Genomic DNA, 6,042 nt, shown 5'->3' on the forward strand with positions numbered 1-6,042 from the left:
CTTCCCTTAGAGGACACTATTTAATAGCAATTATTATGAAAATTTGTCCTATTGGTGAACGCTATTTCCAATCTTTTGCAGTAAAAATCTGTCCATTTGAGGGACACTATTCCATGGCAATGGACATTATTAAATACCAAATTCTATGAAAAACTGTCCACGTGGACACTTTTTCATAGGACATTATTATGTCTTACACCTTCTCTCAATCGTAAGTGAATTTGTATCTATTGTATATAAACCTGCTACAAACATATAGATATACATGTATGTTCTAATATAGATGTCGTATTAAAGTTTCACCTGATGTTTTGTTTTTGTTAATACAACTAATAGATCATTTAACTTCGGGCGAATTGTAAAATTTACACTAATAAGTCTACATGTGCTCAGGTATTTATTATAAATCATTGGCTTTAAAATGTTCGGATTTGAGGATTCATATTGAAGGTAATTTAGAAAGCGTTTCAGACGCGCAATACTTTTTATTTTTTGTATATACACTCTATCAAACTACACCAGTTGAACGGGGCTAAGACATATTATTATCCTCGCCATTTAATATGCGCAGTAAAAACCTTTACTAAAAAAGGGGGGAGGTGAGTGTTCGATTAAACTGGGGCATTCTCATTGAAGGCAATACAGACAGCGTTTTTGATGTTCAACATTAATAAGTCTTAATTTCATGTACACCCTATCAAACAAAACGACTTGAACGGGGGCTTAGACATGTTGTAATCCCTCAAAATCTCATGTTCGCACTAAAACCACATACAAAAGAGGGTGTCAGATCAGAATGGGGACGTTTAATTCGATGTCTTTTGTAGCGAGAGGATAAATTTCCCAGTTCGATTAATTAGTAATTAAAAAAAATTGACCGAGGAAAACTTTTCTCAAACCTAAAGTCCAAATTTGCGGCCATCCAGCGTTGCAGTATATACCTTTTGTATTGATTTTGAAGTGATTACCATGTTTGATGACATATCAAATTGACCTGTATATATGTATATTTCAATTTTGTTCTGTTATTATATCACTTCTGTCAAGCTGTATAGTATGTATATCTGCCTCTTGTAACAGTGTAAACTGTCAGAGTGTACAATAACATCTTAAAATCTTGAACCATTAGACATTAAACAACAATCAACATATTGGTCTATTCTTTTTTTTTGGTACATTTTATTTTTCTAATATAACATTATAAAAGTTTGTACCTATGATAATCATTATTAATTTAGTTCTTTGACAGAGTCGTCCTGGACATGCATGAAATATTTGCCACTAGACGTCTAGCAACCAACAATCAATCAATTTTGAAACAGATCGGCTGGTCATCTTCAGAAGGAGCGATATGTAGACACGACTGTTGTCTGCTCTATAGTCGGGTTGGTGTCTCTTTGACATATTCCCCATTTCCATTCTCAATTTTATAACCGATAAAACGTTTTAGAGATGATATGGACCGACAAGTTGATTGTTGATTGTTTAATGGTAAATGCACCAAAGTTTTGAATAAATCTACTGATAACACTATTATTAAACTGATACGTGCATTGTGTATACTAAACGGTTTTACTTGGCTTCATAGTATATTGTTTGTCCTTAGTTTTGATATGAACACATGACTTTTTATTATTGTAGATCGTTAACAATTTTATGAGTGATTCACATCAACGAGCTTATACATTAAATTTAAGTGAGAATTTTCGTGTGAATTTCACGTGAAATTTTAATTGAGAATTTCAAGTGGACTTTTCAAAATAAAAAAAATGTATTTTTCATGACTTTTAATGAATATAAAAGAGATCATATTTGAATTACTTCATTTCAACAGTTCACGTTAATTTCACGTGCTTTTGACGTGAAATTCACATAAACTAATTATTCGTGCTAGCGTCGTGTGTGGGAGGTTGTCGGTTTGATTCCTGTCCTGGTCAAACAAAAAACTTGACGTGGTATTTTCTGCCTCTCTGCTATTGACGCAATTGATATAATAGATAAGGCTGGTCAGCTTGAGGCTAGGATAATAAGTATACATATGCAGGGTGACATATGTTGTCTGTTGCTTTGTAAGATATCCCAGAATGTCGGTTTATCATGACTTTAGGTTCATATTGTATATCAAATTCTTCATCAACATACCCTAGTAATAATCACCACTGGACGACTATATATTTTTTTTTTTTATCAGAGTCAGATTTTTTATTAGCACAATAAGGGTGGGGAACTCTGGATTTAGAATAATTTTTGTTGTCATCTGCTTTGCCAGATTTTTTGTTTTCATCAAATTTGGGATCAGAATATATTTCTTTATGTAACCATACCCGCCCCCACCCATTTTTGTCGAGCCTGCAACTTTTGTTGCAGAAAGCTCGACATAGGGATAGTGATCCGGCGGCGGCGGCGGTGTTAGCTCACTTCTTAAAAGCTATATATTTTAGAAGATGGAAGACATGGATGCTTCATATATTGTATATAGATGCCTCATGTTACGAAGTTTCCGTCAGTCACATGTCCATTGTCCTTGACCTCATTTTCATGGTTCAGTGACCACTTGAAAAAAAAGTTCAAATTTTTTGTAATGTTAAATTCTCTCTTACTGTAAGTAATAGGATAACTATATTTAGTATGTGCGTACCTTGCAAGGTCCTCATGCCCGTCAGACAGTTTTCACTTGACCTCGACCTCATTTCATGGATCAGTGAACAAGGTTAAGTTTTGGTGGTCAAGTCCATATCTCAGATACTATAAGCAATAGGTCTAGTATATTTGGTGTATGGAAGGACTGTAAGGTGTACATGTCCAACTGGCAGGTGTCATCTGACCTTGACCTCATTTTCATGGTTCAGTGGTTATAGTTAAGTTTTTGTATTTTGGTCTGTTTTTCTCATACTTTATGCAATAGGTTTACTATATTTGTTGTATGAAATGATTGTAAGGTGTACATGTCTAGCGGGCAGATGTCATCTGACCTTGACCTCATTTTCATGGTTCAGTGGTTATAGTTAAGTTTTTGTGTTTTGGTCTGTTTTTCTCATACTTTATGCAATAGGTTTACTATATTTGTTGTATGGAATGATTGTAAGGTGTACATGTCTAGCGGGCAGATGTCATCTGACCTTGACCTCATTTTCATGGTTCAGTTGTCAAAGTTAAGTTTTTGAGTTTTGGTCTTTTTATCTTATACTATATGTCATAGGTCAACTATATTTGGTGTATGGAAATATTTTATGATCTATATATGTCAGTCGTGCAGGTTTTATTTGACCTTGACCTGGTTTTCACGGTTCATTGCTCTGTGTTAAGTTTTTGTGTTTTGGTCTATTTTCTTAAACTATAAGCAATAGGTCAACTATATTTGTTGTATGGAAGCATTGTTAGCTGTACATGTCTGCCTGGCATATGGTTCAACTGACCTTGACCTCATTTTCATGGTTCATGTTAAGTTTATGTGACAGTCGTAATAAAGCTTTATATTTAGGAGTATCAACATAATATCAATGATTAGTAAAGAAGGCGAGACATTTCAGTGTGTGCACTCTTGTTGAAGTTAAATAGTTGTTCCCTAATGTCTAGTCATATTGTACAACAAAGTATCCGAGCCACGCGATTTCCTACTGGTTTCAACTTTTTACATGTCATTGACTTGCAACAGAAATTACTAACGGTTGTCTTTCTTTGTCTTATATACTTATAGACTCATGAATAATGGAAGGAAGTCAAATTTGATAAAACAACCTGAGATACCTTTTAACAAACTTATTGGATTAGTGATATTTAAAGAACAACCATGTTTTTGAGGATAATCAAACACAGATCGCATCACCTCAGCACATCAGATGAACATCACACGGGTAGTGACCGGACAGAAAACAAAATGACCATACGCAAGGAGCACGTGCTGACCTACATGATCTACTTAGTTATGATATGCATATTTATATTATTGTTGCATGCATATATACGGTAATTTTATCAATGTTCAATCAGGATTAACACTGCCTCGTATTGTAAATATGTTTAAGCTTTAATTTATGATATTCGTTTTTGTCATACTTGTTTGAATAAACAGTAATAGTGCTCGTACGTTCAATTTGTTTCTTCCGTAAAATAGATGGCAGGCGATTTCAGTGAGACAGCAACCTATCAAAATGACAAATGCAAATTCACGGAACATGAAAAGCTGAATGATGTCTTCTTTTTAGTACATCCAAAACCATTTCGGAGCACATGCAGCCGAACAAAAGCAAACAAAAGATTAGTATTTTTATTGTGATACATGTATTATAGTATAACATTGTTATATTGGATTGCGATAAATGTATTTAAGAATTGAATGCTCTTTTTTGTAAATTTATTGGGGTGTAAAAGCGTTGACCGAAGTACGTTTTGTATGAAGCGCGGAAGCGCTTCATACTAAAAATGTGCTCACGGTCAACGCTTTTACAACCCTATAAAGTTACAAACAAAGCATTCAATACTTATAATTACACTTTTACCTATAAGATCATGAAAACACGCCTTTTATCAAGTTTTTATTTCATTTACCTGTGCACTTTATTGTGGGACCTCGTGTCATCATGAATGAAAAGTTGCATTGTGTAATGCAATTGATTAACGAATATCACGAGATTGCTAGTTAGCCAATCAGAATAACGTATTATAATGAAACACATCTAATGTAATTATTACAGTATAACACATGGACTCGGTTCTAGAACTTTCAATCAGTATAAGGAAATTAATAGTAATCTGCCCTGTGCTAGTAAACATGCCAAAAGTTATGCATACGTTTAGAATTTAAAAAAAGATAATGTAGAAAATACGGAAAACAAATTGAAATCATAATGAATAAAACAAAACGGTATGCCTTAGCCGAATCTGGGTGTTTTATAAGTGTTTGACCATGTGTAAACCAACAGTTATCTCAAATACAAATGCGAGAATAAAATAACAAAACAGCGGTGGTATTGTTTTCCCTTTTTTAATCGAAAAATGGCGAACCAGGGGTTTATCCAGTATACGCAGAAAAGGGGCGTTATTACAAATAAGGTTAAACATAGCTATAAACGTAGCAAGGCAACTTTTTGAAAGGACGACTTTATACCAAATTAAAAGAAACATTTTTAATCCATTCTGTACCTGACTGTATAGCTATTTATTCCACAAGGTCTTAATAAAACGAATATATTTCTGCGCATGGGTGTTACTGCTGAGGGTCGGTTTGAGCCAAGGGCCGTACTTTGACCTATAATGGTTTACTTTTACAAATTGTGACTTGGATAGAGAGTTTTCGTCATTAGCACTCATACCACATCTTCTTATATCTAAGTAGATATAGTTCCCGGATGTTTTATGAAGTCTGAATCGTGCTTTTAACTTCTGTGACGTAATTATCTCAATCTGTATTGAAAAGTCTGTTACGTTTAATGTGTCTAATCCAAAAGATACAGACAAAAACAATATATGTAATCTTTAAACGAATTTAAAATAAAAATAGACCCGGAAGTGCATTGACAAAGCAATAAGCAGTTATCCTTTTCTTTAATATAAAATTTCTGGAGACAACAGCGAGTGTCTTCTTTCCAAAAGAAGGTAAACACAATCTTCATTAAATTTCAAATTTGATGTTTGTTTTGCCAGACATACTGAATTGAGATATGAATTTTTCTCGAGGAATTTTTGCATCAAATTTCAAAATTTGAAATCTTGATCATCAAAACAATATATAAATACTGTATAAATATGTATACAAGAAGGTATTGAGACACCAAACCAACGACAAAAAGCTGGAAATACACCTAGAGGTCAACATACTTGTAGTTTACGGACACGTGGAATATACATGTATGTCTTAACAATACATGTCAATCCTTCAAACGGTAAATATACAATATTGAAATATATTTAATAGCCAACAAAAACCCTAAGATGGAGGAAATGTAACCAAACAACTTCTCAAAGAAGAAAATATGAAAAAAGTATTCCAATACCACAAAAATAACTAAATGTTGAGAAACACCAAACCATTCAAAAACCTGA

General features: G+C 33.5%; 1 long non-coding RNA gene across 1 annotated transcript; it reads left to right on the forward strand.

The window, feature by feature from the left end:
• Positions 1 to 326: 326 nt before the first annotated feature.
• LOC143058468 (uncharacterized) lies at positions 327 to 4,086 on the forward strand. The gene is made up of 2 exons (XR_012973073.1): positions 327 to 450; positions 3,698 to 4,086. It is a non-coding gene; the product is annotated as an uncharacterized LOC143058468 (long non-coding RNA).
• Positions 4,087 to 6,042: the final 1,956 nt, after the last annotated feature.

Source organism: Mytilus galloprovincialis, chromosome 14, assembly GCF_965363235.1.
Source record: "Mytilus galloprovincialis chromosome 14, xbMytGall1.hap1.1, whole genome shotgun sequence".
In the NCBI taxonomy this organism is placed as follows: domain Eukaryota; kingdom Metazoa; phylum Mollusca; class Bivalvia; order Mytilida; family Mytilidae; genus Mytilus; species Mytilus galloprovincialis.